This window comes from Ornithorhynchus anatinus, chromosome 9 (assembly GCF_004115215.2).
Source record: "Ornithorhynchus anatinus isolate Pmale09 chromosome 9, mOrnAna1.pri.v4, whole genome shotgun sequence".
Classification (NCBI taxonomy): domain Eukaryota; kingdom Metazoa; phylum Chordata; class Mammalia; order Monotremata; family Ornithorhynchidae; genus Ornithorhynchus; species Ornithorhynchus anatinus.
The window spans coordinates 38,401,155-38,418,088 of NC_041736.1; the positions used below are offsets into that span (position 1 = coordinate 38,401,155).

Consider the following 16,934-nt stretch of genomic DNA (forward strand, 5'->3'; position numbering starts at 1 on the left):
TGACAACTCTTCCTCCCTTTGTCCGGGTGGGATTTTAGTTTAAAAAAAGAAGAAAAAAGAGTTTCTAGCTTCGATGAGTCCTTGTTTCCACGCCCTCTCCCAACCCACGCTGTGCGATCTCTACGTTACAGCATTTCAAAATGCCAACCACATTACCAGAACACTCAGTTATGCCATATATATTTTAAAACACTCAGTTATGCCATATATATTTTCACTACCCATTTTGGCAAGAATACTATTCCAGAATTAGGCCCAGCTTTTTTTTCTTAAGGTATCTGTTAAGCACTTACTATGTGCCAGGCACTGTACTAGGTGCTGGGGTAGGTACAAGTTAATCAGGTTGGACACAATCCATGTCCCAGATGGGGATTACAGTGTAAATCCCCATTTTACAGACGTGGGAACTGAGGCACAGAGAAGTTAAGTGGCTTGCCCAAGATCATACAGCAGATAAGTGGTAGAGCCCTGGTCCTTCTGACTCCCAGGCCTGTGCTCTCAGTGGAAAGAGCACGGGCTTGGGAGTCAGAGGTCAGGGGTTCGAGTCCCGGGCTCTGCCACTTGGCAGCTGTGTGACTGTGGGCAAGGCACTTCACTTCTCTGTGCCTCAGTTCCCTCATCTGTAAAATGGCGATTAAGACTGTGAGCCTCATGTGGGACAACCTGATGACCCTATATACCCCAGCGCTTAGAACAGTGCTCTGCACATAGTAAGCGCTTAATAAATACCAACATTATTCTTATTATGCATTAGGCCACGCTGCTTCTCAACACTGCTCCTGAAGCTCTTCTGACAACGAGTACCGGTTTGGATATGGCATAATGGGGTGTCACAAGAAAAGGTTGCGCAGAGGAGTTGATAGAGGGAATACTTCCATTTCAAGTAAGACTTCTAAAAGCACTGATAACAACTGTTAATACTGTAGAGTAAGGAAGAGTTAGATTTTAGTGATATTGAAGGAGAACGGAAATTAATGGAAAAGCCTATTTATTTATCAGACTTGCTTTAATCTCAACTAAGCTCTCATGCCATATGGATGAGTGTACTTACCTTAAACAATCTTCCCCACACTCCCTCGATTCATATTAGTGATGAACTATCACTCACATCTCTTTACCAAGTTCCAAATTTTCTCACCAGGATTCCATTTGAATTCAGCTTTCCTTTGCAAAAAAAATGTAGGTGCTTTCTCATTCAAAGAGTCTTGAATTCCACCTTCATCTTTAAAGCTTCAAAAGATCTTATTAAACAAAGTGCTGTCTGCTCAGTGGATCCAAGCTTCATCCTTCAGCCTTTTAAAAATATGGTTTGCGGAGAATAAATCTACCCAATATGTGGTCCTTTAGGTGTTTTCCGCGTTCAAAAACCAACTCAACATATTCAGAGAACAACGTTCACTTAACTTAGTGACCCGACTGTTTCTCAAGCTTCTTTTCACTTGGGGAATGTGTGGATAAAACAAGGGTCCCTGGGGGTTTTGTTGAAAAATCGCGTGAATATATGCCCTTATGGGGAGTGGGGGGTGGGGGCGGTGAGGTCGGGGGGGGGGGGGTGGCAGGGAAGAAAAGGTGAGGCTTTACTATTGAGTGCGTTCTGAATTCATCGTAGTCCTGGGGCTAGAGAATACAATTTCCCGAGATATTATTTCCGCGTCAATCCAGGGCGTCGTTAGACTGTAAGCCCGTCAAAAGGGCAGGGACTGTCTCTACCTGTTGCCGATTTGTACATTCCAAGCGCTTAGTACCGTGCTCTGCACATAGTAAGCGCTCACTAAATACTATTGAATGAATGAATGAATTCAAGATGGGATCCCTCAAGAAATACTCACACCAGGAACAAATGTTTAACTATAGAGTTTGAAGACCCAGGGCTGAAAGCACAGGAACTGACCACAATCCTCCCTGGACCACTTAATGGATTTTCCCGTTCAGTTACAAGGCTGCTTCCTTGTCCAAAACGGAATTCATCTTCCCACCCAGTGTCCTCCCCATCTCTCCCATCACTGTAAAAAACACCACTATCCTCCCCGTGTCACAAGCCTGTAACTTAGGCACTATCTTCAACTCATCTCTCTCATTCAACCTGTCACCAGATCTTGTCGGTTCTACCTTCACGACTTCTCTAGAATCTGCCTTTTCCTCTCCATCCCATCGGCTACCGTGATGATCCAAGCACTTATATCCCGCCCTGACTACCGCATTAGCCTCCTCACTGAGCTTCCTGCGCCCCCGTCCTTACTTGGCTCTGCTGTCCAGATAGTTTTTCTAAAAAAAAAAATTCAGTTCACGTCCCCCCACTCTTCGTGAACCTCCAGTGGTTACTCAACCACCTCCACATCAAATGGAAACTCACTCGTCACCATCAGCCTTAAAGCACAATGAGCTCACCCCCTCCCACCTCACCTCCAACTACAAACCCAGCCCACACGCTCTGCTCCTCAAGCGCCGACCTGCTCACTGCGTCTCCATCTCGCCTACCCTGGCCTACAGCCACCCTCTGCGTATATGACAGATCACCACTCTTCCCACCTTCGAAGTCTTAATAAAAATCTCTTCTCCGAGAGGCCTTGCCCGAATAAGTCCTCATTTCCCCTACGCCTTCTCCCGTCTGCATCGCCTAGGGGCTTGGATCTGTGTCCTTTAAGCACTAGATATTCACCCCAGCCTCAGCCCCAGAGCATTTATGTACGTATCCCTAATTTATTCCAGCGGCCGTCTCCCAGTGGAGTCTGGAAGCTCCCCGTGGGCCGGGACCGTGTCTCTCTATTCCGCTGTGCTCTCCCAGGAGCTCGGTACAGTGCTCTGCACCCAGTAAGTGCTCAACAGATCGATTCCTTCCAACCTTTTTTCACATTCACATTTCAAACCGGTAGCGTCCTTGCTCTCTCTCCAGGTCCCTCGGCTCCATCCCTTCCCAAACAGTGGTACAAATGGGCCGCAAGTTGTCTCTCATTTCGTGTTTCGCATTTGCATTTCTTTTCTTCCTGAGCAGAGATAACATAGAAGCAGCACGGCCTAGTGGAAACAGCCCGGGAGACAGAGGGCCTGGGTTCGAATCCCGGCTCTGCCGCTTGTCTGCTGCGTGACCTGGGCCAAGTCACTTCTCTGGGCCTCAGTTACCTCATCTGTAAAAAGGGGATTAAGACTGTGAGCCCCGTGTGGGAAAGGGACTATGTCCAATTTGATCAGCTGACCGCACAGCTTTGTACCGTGCCTGGCGCACAGTAAAAGCACTTAACAAACAGCACTGAATAAAAAAATTGACTGCATTTCAAACATTTTCCGTTTAAGGAATACGCTCAGAAATCCCCTGGGTTCTTTTCGCTGCAACCTCAGTCACTTCTAATGTAAGCGGAGCACTCTTCCCTCCGGAAAAATATAGAGGTAGATAATGCATAGGCAGACCTGCAATATGGGGAAGTTCTCTTTCAAACCACGATTTACTTCACCCCGTTCTTAGGAAAGTCTAGGGACAACGGTCCTTCCATTCCGCTCGCTTGCACTCTGCCCGCTGGATAGTGTGTCAATCGTATTTATTGAGCGCTTACTTTGTGCAAAGCACTTTACTAAGCACTTGGCAGAGAACAACCCAACAGTCTACTAGACGCATTCCCCGCCCCAGGGATAGGAGACGGTGGCAGAATTAGGGAAGGGTCCTCCGATCCCACCTGCTTGTCGGGACACAACGGTGTGACGCGGTGTCAGAAGTGTTTGCTTTCACATATGGAGTGCCAGACGTGGAGCGTCACAACATGGGCATTCCTTAATAAGGGTTCCGAAAGCCCACAGCTCCTGCGTTAAGGGAGAGCTCAGTGCATCTTCACTGACTGATGCTTTGGATTCAAAATGGTATCATTTTTTCATATTACGAGCCGGCCGAGGGACGGGAGCCATGTGTGATTCCCACCTACGGTTTATTTCTCAGTGCTTAGTACAGTGCTTAGTAAATATCAGTCCTGTCACTTGTTCACTACATCTCCTGAAATCTCCATTTTGGCGCCATTTCTCTCTCCTGCATTCACCCCTCCTTTCTTGCCGAAGGAGAAGCAGTGTATTCTTTTTTTACGGGAAGCAGCGTGGCCTAGTGGACCCGGGAGTCAGAAGAACCTGGGTTCTAATCCCAGCGCCATTATTTATCTGCTGTGTGACCCTGGGCAAGTCACTTAGCTTCTCCGTGCCTCAGTTAGCTCATCCGCCAAATGAGGATGACGACTTTAAGCCCCACGTGGGACCTGGACTGTTTCCAACCCGACTACCTTGTACCTCTCCTGGTGCTTAGTGCAGCGAGTGGTGCATAGTAAGCGTTGAAATACGATAAAAGAAGAAAAAAAGCAAAGGAAAAGGTAAGAATGAATTTCCTACTGTTAACAGCCTAGGTAGCTGAACAGCAAAGGTTGGTGTAAGACCTGATATGATGATAGGGGTTAATTACAGAAAGGTTCAGTGGTGAAACAGCTTATTTTCTCAGTGCAAAAGGTGAAGGTGATTTTGCAGGAACTCTAAATAGGGAGCTCCAGAATCTGTTATTAGCGAGCTGCTGTTTTGCCAGATATGCAGTAAAGTGGTTTTTTTACTTCTGCTGAGCTAACTTTGCATTCAAAGTCAATGAAGTCAAGGAGGACTGCTGGGCATTAGTCATTTAATAGACAATCAATCAGCCAACATTATTCACTTGAGCCCCGCTGTGTGCCAGGCTGGGTACTAGAAGCTTGAGGAGCTTCAAAAAGAAGGACAAGTTGCAATCCCCGCCCAAAAGACGTTTAAAGTCTATGAGGCGAACGGAAGAAACCGCCAATGATCCCTTAGGGCGGTTAGAAATATGCAGTGTGGCCTAGTGGATAGAGCACGGGCCTGGGAGTCAGAGGATCTGAGTTCTAATCTCTGCTCTGCCACTTGTCTGTTGTGTGACCTCGGGGAAGTCACTTCACTTCTCTGTGCCTCAGTTACCTCATCTGTAAGATGGGGATTAAATCCTCCCCCTTCTGACTTGACTGTGGACAGAGACTGTGTCCAACCTGATTATCCTATATCTACCCCAGCATTTGGTACGGTGTCTGACACACAGTAAGTAAGTGCTTAACAAGTGTCATTATTATTATTATTATTATTAACAAAGGTATTTGTTAAGCACTTTGCCTCATGCCAAGCGCTAAACTAAGCACTAAGGTCTCACATTCTAAGTAAGAGGGACAACAGATATTAAATCCCCATTTTGCAGATGAGGGAATTGAGGCACAGAGAAGTTCAGTGATCTGCACAGAGTCAGAAAGCAGGTATGTGGCAGAGCCGGGATTAAAACCCAGGTCCTCCGACTCCCATGCCGGTGTTCTTTCTTCTAGGCCACGCTGCTTCCCATAAAAAAAAAGGACCATTCAAAAAAATAAAGCGGCTTCAAAGGGCAGCTGTTTCCAAGAGTACTGAGAAGACAGTTGCCAGTTTGAAAGGAAAATGAGGAGGAGGGGAAATCGATCTCTGAGGCGGCTGCCAAACCAAAGAGGTCGGGCCAGGTGTGGGACAGAGAGGGCGGGGGAAATCTGTGGATGATTTCTCCCAGGCGATTTACCGGATCGGGTCGGGGACAGTGCTCTGCACACAGTAAGCACTCAATAAATATGAATGAATGGAAAACGGCAGCATTCAGGAAAGAGCAAATCAACCGTCTTAGCAGATGCAACGTCAGACCACCTGGGCTGTCCCCAGGAAAACGGGTCATTATATCTCTACCAATACCTTCCCTGAGGGACAACTTTTGGAAATACCCAGTTTCGACTCTAAGGCAGTGCTCAGGGGAACTGTCAAGAGTGAAAGTTGGGGGGCAAAGTCCGGCCCTTTCATCCGGAAACCTTACCCCACGAAAACTCACCTTGCTTTCATTCCTCTGCTTCCCCACAGTGCTTTTCACAGTGGGTAAGAACGGTCGTTAGCGAGCCCCTAAAATAGGCCCAGCCCTGTACTAAGTGCTTGGGAAACCTGTCCAAAACGCAGAAGGGGGCCCTCCTGCCCCTGAGGATCTCACCATTTAGTTCAAGAGGCTAACGTCACCGTCTAGTGCTGAAGATCTTTTAATCTTGGAGATATTTTCATCAGGGCGGTCTCTGTGTTGTGACCGGACAACTGGGCGCTGGAGACGAACGTCCAGTGTGACCTGCAGGTCGTTAGGGATCACTTCAAAGAGGAAGCAGCGATAAATCACTCCATGTGTTTATCGAGTACCTATTGTGTGCAGAGCCCTCTACTAAGCCACATCCCTGCCCAAAACGGAATTTGTGAAGGGCTCACTATATGCCAAGCACTCTACTAAGCAATAATGATGATGCTGGCATTGGTTAAGCGCTTGCTATGTGCAGAGCACCGTTCTAAGCGCTGGGGGAGATACAGGGGAAATCAGGTTGTCCCACGTGAGGCTCACAGTTAATCCCCATTTTACAGATGAGGGAACCGAGGCCCAGAGAAGTGAAGTGACTCGCCCACAGTCACCCAGCTGACGGGCGGCGGAGCCGGGATTCGAACCCATGACCTCTGACTCCCAAGCCCGGGCTCTTTCCACTGAGCCACGCTGCTTAGGGCAGACACAGACCCAGGGCACTCCACCTAAGGGAGAAGAAGAACATGTATTGAATCCCCACTTTTCAGATGAGGAAACTGAGGCACCAATAAGTACTGTGGCTTGTCCAAGGTCACAAAGCAGGCCAGCGGCAGAGTCGGGATTAGAATCCAGCTTCCCTGACTTCTGGGCCTGTGCTCTTTCCACTAGGCCACGGTGCAATCTAAACGCAACACGCAACGGAGTTCCAGCTGGGCGATGGCACCTCTCCTCTATTTACTGAATGTCTGTCTCCCCGCCTAGACTCTAAGCTCGTTGTAGGCCGGGAATTGTTATGCAGTCCTCTCCCAAGAGCTCAGTACCATGCTCTGCGCATGATAAGCACTCAATGAATACGAATGATTGACTGGCCGACCTACTCCTTCCCCTTCCCATCAACTATCACCAGCGAGAAGCCTTTTCCGAAGGGCACAGGACAAGGCCCGCAGATATCAATCCACCACTGGCATTTCCTGAGTGCTCACTCTGTGCGGAGCACTAGCCTAAGCACTTGGAAGGGTACAATAGCCGCATGGCTCAGTGGAAAGAGCCCGGGCTTCGGAGTCAGAGGTCATGAGTTCGACTCCCGGCTCTGCCACTTGTCAGCTGTGTGACTGTGGGCAGGTCACTTCACTTCTCTGGGCCTCAGTTCCCTCATCTGTAAAATGGGGATTAAAAGTGTGCGGGCCCCACGTGGGACAACCTGATCACCCTGTTTCTCCCCCAGCGCTTAGAACAGTGCTCGGCACCAGGTAAGCGCTTAACAAATACCAACATTATTATTATAATACAAAAGAATTAGTGAGCACGTTCCCTGCCCGTAATGTGGGCCCTTCTTTCCTGCCACTGGAGCCCTAGGTTTAAAGACAAACAGACAAAACACAGGATCTACCCGAGCGCTTAGTAGGGTGCCCGGTACGTGGTAAGCGCTTAAAAAATACCAGAATTATTACTATTATTAGTGTCACTATCTCGTACCACGTTTCTGCCATTTGCACCAGCTGGAAAGAGATTTTTCTGAAATAAGAAATTATTCCTTTAAAAAAACACCAAAGGCACCACAAACTAAGGCAAATGATTGGGAAAACAACATAATACTACCCGACGCTTTTCTTAAACAAGTTTCAAGCACACGTGCCAATGTTCATCTTGCGTCTTTCCAGTCGGTTTGGAATTATTCAATTGAGGGGGATTAAACCAAATGAAACAAACCACGAATGGAAAACATCTGCTGATAATTTTCTGAAGTTAATGGTTTCCACTGGTAGAAGATAGCTTATCGTGCTACTCTTCATGGAAAATGTTCAAGTATTCATTGGTGAAACACAAGCCTGATTTAAGTGGAACCATTATCAAAACCACTTCTACCTCAGAGCAGCCTACTAATGTTTGGGGAATTTCATCGGTGGGGTCCTAAGCAATTCTCTGCTTAATCGAAACGGTAGGAAGAATAATAAACGTTTTACCAAAATTTTTCCTGACATCAGAAAAAGATCTGCAGCCTCAGACATAATCATGCCTACGAAATACTTTTTTGAATTTTAAAAAGAGGACTTAATATGGTCACCGGTGGACTTTTCCTGATTCGTTAAACCAGAAAGGGGACCAACTCAGAGGCCGGTGGAGCCTCACCAGGGCTCACGGGGGAGAGGCCCGAGATCAATAAAATTCCTTACAAGATGGGTCAGGTGACAGGAAAGCACTTTGGGAACTGTCCTGAAGCTTCGGCTTCCTAAAAGACAAAAGAAGAAAAAACAAATATGAGCACTCAAGTCAGGAGGGCCATATTCACTTTGGCATGTGTTAGATTTTAAGAATTTTATTACAATTCCAAGTCATTTGGGGCTTGTTCTTCAGGATTTTGTAATCTTGGATTTTAAGAGGAGGATAAATAGTAGAGACGTTTACGAACTAAAAAGAACCGAGACCGCCAGCTTTCATTCTGGTGACCACCAAAGTTACGAACACTAAGCCAAGCAACGGAGTGTCCACGATGCCTCTGGTTTAGCAAATCACTCTGTACAGAAACCACTCCCACTGAACTAATCTTCTCACCGATAAACACAATTCCAGTCCCACCCGAACCCAGAGTTGGGAATTTTAGGGCCGGGATCACAACTGCCATTTCTTCTGAGGTCTCCGAAAGCCCTGAGCACAGTGCTCCGCACGCAGTACGTGCTCACTATCGTCCAGTCGATGGTGTTTCTTCATTCATTCATTCAACGGTATTTATTGAGCGCTTACTGTGTGCAGAGCACTCGACGACGCTCAAGACCGTTCAGCACACCAAGCTATATCGATCGATCAATAGTATTTACTGAACGCTTACTTGTTTATGGTATTTGTTAAGTGCTTACTATGTGCCAAGCACTGTTCTAGGTGCTAAGCACTTTAGGTGTGCAGAGCCCGGTACTAAGCGCTTGGGAGAGTACAACAAAGTTGCAACACAGGTTCCCGACCCACTAGGAGCTTACAGTCTAGAGCGGGAGGCAAACGCTGTGGTAAATTATGGATATAATAATAACGTTATTTGTTAATAACAACGAGACGGTATTTGAGCGCTTACTATGGGCCAAACACTGTTCCAAGTTACTAGGTTGCAGGCACTGTACTGGGCGCTGGGGTGGATACAAGCAAATCTGGTTGGACACAGTGCCTGAGCCAGGTGGGGCTCACAGTCTCAACCCCCATTTTCCAGATGATGTAGCTGAGGCACAGAGAAGTGGAATGACTTGCCCACGGTCACACAGCAGACAAGTGGAGGAGCCGGGATGAGAACCCATGACCTTCTGACTCCCAGGCCCGGGCTCTATCCATTACACCACACTGCCTCTAGGAAAATAGATATGTAAATAAGGGTGGTGGGATTGAGGGATGAACAAAGGGTACAAATCCAAGAGCAAGGGCGACACAGAAGGGCGCGGGAGAAGAGAAAACGAGGGCTCGGTCAGGGAAGGCCTCATGGGGGAGATGTGATTTTAATAAGGTCTTGAAGGTGGGAGAGTGGAAGTCTGTTGGATTTGGAAGAGGAGGAACTTTCCCTTCTAAGCCTTTGGACTTTCCTAATAGGACTCATTTTCTATCCCTTCAACAGCGACTGCTGCCGTTCTCTAAACCCGCTCTTATCGACACGTCCTTTGTAAAACGCAACCATCGGGAGCGGACAATCCAGAACAAGGATCTGCACGAGCGTCACTCTTGCTCGTAAGGGTAATGCACTTCTTAATGGAAAGAGCCCGGGCTTGGGAGACAGAGGTCACGGGTTTGAATCCCGGCTCCGCCACTCGTCAGCTCTGTGACTGTGGGCAATCACTCAACTTCTCTGTGCCTCAGGTCCCTCATCTGTAAAATGGGGATTAAGACTGTGAGCCCCACGTGGGGCAATCTGATTACCCTGTATCTACCCCAGCGCTTAGAACGGTGCTCCGCACATAGTAAGCGCCTAACAAATACCAACATTACTATTATTACCCATAAACCGACAGGACTACGTGGACGTTTTTCCTAAACGGCGCTACGTGAATCTCTCACACTCAGTTCGTCGTTCACTACGATGCGCCGGCCTTCTTTTGCCCATCGATAAAGGAAGAAAAGCAGAGCGAGCACCGTTAAGTCTGGTCTTTTTCAGACTAGTTTACACAGATACACCGGAGGCGACAACAAGGGAACTGGACGTCTTGCCTTAAGACTGAGCCGCCAAACCCTCTGGGTGATACTTTCTGTGACCTGCTAGAATGATCTGAAGTCGGAAGCAGTGTGGCCTAGTGGATACAGCATGAGCATGGATGTCAGAAGGACCTGGGTTTTAATCTCTGCTCTGAGACCTCGGGCAAATCACTTTGCTTTTCTGGGCCTCGGACACCTCATCTGTAAAACGGGGATTAATACTGTGAGCTTCAGGCGGGACAGGGACTGTGTCCAACCTAATTAGCTTGAATCTACCCCAGCGCTTGGTACAGTGTGTGGCACATAGAAAGCCCTTAAATACCATAAAAACAAAACCAAAACAGTCCTTGGGTCAGTCAGACGCTACAGCATGGGAAACACACACACAAGAAAATACACAAGATGCCACACAAGAAATCCAGGGGCAATTGCACAGGGTTAGCACAGCGCTAAAAAGTTGAGGATAAAATCTTAAGACAACCAAAATGATGAATCAACTAGCATCGTTTTCACTGGCAATATCAAGCTGAAACCTCTCACTGAGTTTTACTACTTTCAAACACATTGTCGAATGATGTGTTGATATTCAAAGAATTTCTAAACAGAATCAGGAAAGCCAGCCTGCCCGTTGGGAGGCAAACAGAGTTCACCGTCAAAACAGCATCAAGCTCCAGACTGAGTTAAACTGTAGTATCCCACCTCTTTTTTTCCCCCCAGAGCTTCAAAACTTGGACTTTTTTTTTTTTAATTGTGTTTGTGAATCCATTACTATGTACCAGGCACTGTACTAAGCATGGAGTAGTTACGAGCTAATGGGGTTGGGCACAGTCCACGTACAGCAGTCTTAATCCCCACTTCACAGAGGAGGTAACTGAGGCTCGCCCAAGGTGACACAGCAGACAAACAGCGGAAGTGGGATTAGAACTCATATCCTTATAATAATAATAATAACGATGTTGGTATTTGTTAAGCGCTTACTATGTGCCGAGCACCGTTCTAAGCGCTGGGGTAGACACAGGGGAATCGGGTGGTCCCACGTGGGGCTCACAGTCTTAATCCCCATTTTTACAGATGAGGTAACTGAGGCACAGAGAAGTGAAGCACTGTGAGCCCCACGTGGGACCACCCGATTCCCCTGTGTCTACCCCAGCGCTTAGAACGGTGCTCGGCACATAGTAAGCGCTTAACAAATACCAACATCGTTATTATTATTATTAGAAGTGACTCGCCCACAGTCACACAGCTGACAAGTGGCAGAGCTGGGATTTGAACTCATGACCTCCGACTCCAAAGTCCGTGCTCTTTCCACTGAGCCACGCTGCTTCTCTATTCTGACTCCCAGGCCCGTGTGCTCTATACACGAGGCCATGCAGCTTCTCACCTTCCATAAACGTCATCTGACTTCTAAAGGAGTTTCAACTGCCTCCTGGATGGGGCATTCTTGTCTTCAAATAGCCTGATGAAATCACCAAAAACAAGATCCTGGACTGTGCGTTAACCCACTGGCGCGGGGGCTGTGATTCCCTCAAATTCCCTTAAGAGCCCAGGCTTGGGAGTCAGAGGACGTGGGTTCTAATCCCGGCTCCGCCACCTGTCTGCTGGGCGACTTTGGGCAGACCACTTAACTTCTCTGTGTCTCAGTTACCTCATCTGTAAAATGGGCATTGAGACTGTGCGCCTACTTGTTTTGTTTTGTTGTCTGTCTCCCCCCTTCTAGATTGTGAGCCCGTTGTTGGGTAGCGATCGTCTCTGTTGTCGAATTGCACTTTCCAAGCGTTTAGTAGGGTGCTCTGCACACAGTAAGCGCTCAATAAATACGATTGAATGAACAACCTGATACCTCGTATTTAGAACAGTTCTCGGCACGTAGTAAGCACTTAAATGCCTTCATCATTATAATTATTATTATGATCTTCTATGGGGTAAGAGGAGAACTGTACAGGTACAGCAGGTAATGGGAACTCCAAGGAGACAAAGTAAAAAGTAACAGCAGAAGACAGTGTCTTGTTCAATGTCTTAAGGTAATAATACTAATACAAATAATAATAACAGTATTAAGCACTTACTACATTCCAAGCACTGTGCTAGGAATTGGGGTAGATACCAGATAATTAAGTTGGACACGGTCCCTGGCCCACATGGGTCTCACCGTCTAAGTAGGAGGGAGAACGTCTATTTAACCCCCATTTTACAGATGAGGAAACTGAGGCACAGGGAAGTTTAATGACCTGTCCACGGTCACCCAGCAGGCAAGAGGCAGAGCTGGAATTAGAACTCGGGGCCTCCGACTCCCAGGCTCTTTCCGCTCGGCCACGCTGCTTCTCATACTAGGAGATGGGCGCTGCATCTTGGAAAACTTCCTCGTTTTCCTGGTCCCATAATGATAATGATAATGTTGGTATTTGTTGAGCGCTTACTATGTGCAGAGCACTGTTCTAAGCGCCGGGGGAGATGCAGGGTAATCAGGTTGTCCCACCTGAGGCTCACAGTCTTAAATCCCCATTTTCCAGATGAGGGAACTGAGGCCCAGAGAAGTGAAGTGACTCGCCCACAGTCACACAGCTGGCAAGTGGCAGGGCTGGGATTCGAACCCATGACCTCTGGCTCCCAGGTCCGTGCTCTTTCCACTAAGCCACGCCGAGCACTCCCAATGCCTGCGTTCTCTCCAGATCCTCTGACTCTCAGACTCGTGCTCTTTCCGTTAGGCCGCGGCTGGGAGTCAGAAGGACCTAGAGTCTAATCCTGGTTCCGCGCTCGGCTGCTGTGTGACCCTGGGCAAGTCACTTCAACCCTCTGTGCCTCAGTTCCCTCATCTGTAAAATGGGGATCAACACCGTGATTGTGTCCAACCTGATTAGCTTGTAGGTGCGGATACCCCAGCGCTGAGAGCAGCGTTTGACACAGTGAGCGCTTAACAAATACCGTTATTACTATTCTCACACAAGGAGATGCATCTCGGAAAACTTCGCAGTTTCTTCTTATTTGTCAGGATGAAGCTCCATGAGCCAATTTTCCTCGGTGTGCCCGTGTCCTTTCCAGACAATAAGGCGCTAGATAAGCCCATCAGCTGTATCAGGCCTCAAGGGTAGAACATAGTGTATTTCTGCTGCAGCGAATTAGATGATATCCCGGCAGCTGAGCCGGTGATCTTGCCTCCTTTAGCAACTAACTTTTCGGGGAGACACTTATGTCACTGGAAAACAGCCAATTAGGGGGAGGGGGGGAGGTATTTTTTTTTAATGAAGTTATATGGGCTTTGAAAGATTTCATGGAAAACACGCACTCAGAAATGTCAAAAAGGTTCAAAGACTACATTTCACTTTCATTTCCCGGCAAGTAGGCTAGTAAAAACTATATTCGATTTCTACACATTTGAGGATTAAGCTACGGCTAACGCTAATTTTAACATGCCTGGAAAAAAGCTCAGCCTACGCTGATTAAATCTATATTTATAGAGGAAAATTGTAAACCACAGAAACTGTGCTTACTTTAGAAAAAGAACATGCCTGCTATTGCCAAAATGCAGTCCCCCCGTTTAGATGTCTGTCTTCCTAAAACATTGTAATTATGAGAAACCAAAATGTATTTCTAAGTGCTTCAAGATGAAACAACCACTGGGTAATCTGCAAGGCGTGTAATTACCTTCCTGAAAAGGTAAATATTCTTCCTTTCCATTACAATACCGATTCGAAAAGTTAAGCGAGATTTCGCATTACAATGTACTCGCTGATGGAAGTCACCTCTGTGAGATGACGCCTTTGGAACTGATCGAGGGGTCCAAGAAACCTCAGGAAAATAATTAATAAAATAAATCACACGTAATGAAGCTATCCGCTATACTCCTCCACCCTGCCACATCCTGTATTTATTATGCTCCTAAAAGGTGCGTTTTCTTAATGTATTCAGTTAGCGTGCCTCAAAGTAACTGATATAGGCCATAAAGGAAACACTCGAGAACAGCGTAAGAGCTTCGCTTCAGTTAACTTTTTCTACCTAAAAAAGGGCACGCGCTCTAAAGGCGACGCACTATTCTACTGCATTCTGACAAAAGGGTTTCCAGAGAGGTGAAAGGGCGCGGATCTTATGTCATTTGATCACTTATTAATCAGTTGGACATTTTGTTTTTTCCCCTCTGTGTCCAGAAGAGTGGTGGCGACGACCACGGAAGAGAAACAGTCCACTCCCCGGGGCAGCTCCTTCAGAGATTTTCCACTCATGCTGATTTTCTCCAAAGCATGAGGAAAGAATAGTCCCCCTACCGACACAGCTGTTTCCACTGCTGGAAGAAAAACGGCTTTATGGTGCTTCAAAAGCATTCTATAGTAGCATGCGGCAGAAACTGCTACAGGACTGGAAAGATGTGCCGATGATGCAGGCCACAGCCCTAGCCCCAAAGTGCCGTGCTCACGGCCCCCCTGGGGGGCTGACTGTCAGCACAGCGTGGGGGAAAGAGGGCGAGCGCGGGAACGTACGGGAAAAGGGAGCGGGGAAAAATGAGTGGGAAAAGGGAGCGGGAAAAGTGAACGTAAACAGGTTGCGGCCAGGGAATGTGTCTGTTTACTGTTACACGGCACTCTCCCTGGCTCTTGGTCCAGTGCTCTGCACACAGTAAGCGCTCAATAGATACCACCGACTGACTATTGCCACTGCTTAGCTGCAGACAGAAAAAAATCCCAAAGGGCCTGGGATGGGGGGGGGGGGGGTGAGGGGAGGAAAACCAGGTGATAGTCTGCGAGGCCTAGAGCCCAGAAACTATCATAATGTTTATTTTGGAATTTCCTTTGTAAGCAAAGTTGGTTATCGTTTCGGGGTCTCTTTTCCATTCTGACGGTGAAGCTCTGGGACAAGGAGACTATAACAAAGTCTGCTTACAGAGAAATTCGAAAATAAAAATATTTTGAGTCAAGAGCTCTATCCTCTCCCTCGCATTTGGTTGTTTGCAAAATACAGAAGAACATACCAAATGTGAAAAAAAAACAAACACAGCCAACTTCAATGCACAGCACCATCTGTCTCTTGTAAATAACAGAGCAAGAAGCAAATAGAAACATATACGCAATAAGGACCAAGATAATAAATGCTAACTCCACGAGATGATCAAAAAGGAAATCGAGGAGCCGGAAAATGAGGTTGATGTGGACTCAAGATAGGTATCGTCTGCAGAGGTTCGAGGTGCCTGAAGCTTATCTACAGGCATTAATATGAGACCAGGGGTGAAAAATACCCTTCCCTCCAACTTGCCCTACAGAAACTGAGCAAGAAAACCAGGGTTTTACCATCATCGGTGGTATTTACGGGGAGCATCTAGAGTATTCATTGAGCGCCGATAATAAGTACCAATGGTATTTATGGGGCGCTTACTCTCATCATTAATGGTATTTATTGAGAGCTTACTGTCATCATCAATGGTATTTATTGGCTTCTTACTCTCATCAATGGCATTTATTGTGCGCTTTCTCTCATCAGTGGTATTTACTGAGCGCTTCCTCAACATCAACGGCATTTATCGAGTGTTTACTCTCATCATCAATGGTATATATTGGGCGTTTACTCTCTTCAGTGGTATTTATTGATTGCTTACTCTCAACGGTATTTATTGAGCACTTACTCTCATCATCAACAGTACTGATTGAGTGCTTGCCCTCATTATTAACGGAATTTACTACACGCTTACTATCATCATCCATGGTATTTACTGAACACTTAGTTTGTGCAGAACACTCTAGGAAGCACTTGGGAGAGCACAATACAACACAGTTGGTAGACACGTTCCCGGCCCCCCCAGTTAAGCTTACGATCTAAAGGGACTTAATGTCCACTGCAGTCAATAAGTCGCAATGCTAAGACCCAAAGGAAACTCAACTCAAATACTCCCTAAAGCAGGCCCTATTCATGACCTGAGTCAAAACGGCTCCCATTTAGGGATGGCTCTCAACACTTGTTTTTAGGAACATTAACAAGGAGGCTTTCTTCTCCGAAGTCAGTTTCCCCGCTTTTAATCAGCCCAGGCAACCCTAAAAACACTGATGTATGTGCGATGCAGAGAAGACTGAAGAGAGATGGAGAAGACAAAAAGAGACCCATTCACTAATTCAACTAAAAGAATCCACCTTTGAAAGGAATTTCCTACAGTTGAATACCTTTATATCTAAGTGGGAGAGGGATGCAGCGGATCGACTGGCAGTGACAAATATTTTCCGGGTAGAAAACGCCCATGTTCCCATTTGGATGGACACTTTCAAAACCGCGTTCCACATTAGGAGGAATTAACGGTCTACCGGAAAGAACACATCCAGACAAGCTGTCAAAAAAAAAAAAAAAATGTCTCTGAACCATGAGCTTGTCAGCGTCGTAGATATACGCAAATATCACCTGTATTCAGCGCAATGTTTTAAGTTTTCACCCCTAGGGAGAAAAAATTCATTATGATGATTTCTTTGAAGATTTGATACTTTGCTCCCCAGCCAATATCTTCTTTTCTGCTTTTCAAAAAAGCAAAACTTCTAGACAAATTTATAGCACCATTTAAATCAAACCACCTACAATTAACCCAAGCCAATTATTTAATGCCCCACCACCATTTAAAAGGAAGAACAGAGAAGAAGAAAATCGGATGAGTGTATCATTCCTCATCGACAAAATTATTGCTGCATCTGCAACATTTCCAATTACCCATCCACCCCTT

At 46.7% G+C, this 16,934-nt stretch overlaps 1 protein-coding gene across 1 annotated transcript in view; it reads right to left on the reverse strand.

The window, feature by feature from the left end:
* LCLAT1 (lysocardiolipin acyltransferase 1) overlaps positions 1-16,934 on the reverse strand; it is a 201,084-nt gene that overhangs the window by 168,057 nt on the left and 16,093 nt on the right. The window contains exon 2 of the mRNA XM_029072100.1: positions 8,260-8,315. The gene's annotated coding sequence lies outside the window, so the exon portion shown is untranslated. The remainder of the gene's footprint in view (positions 1-8,259; positions 8,316-16,934) is intronic.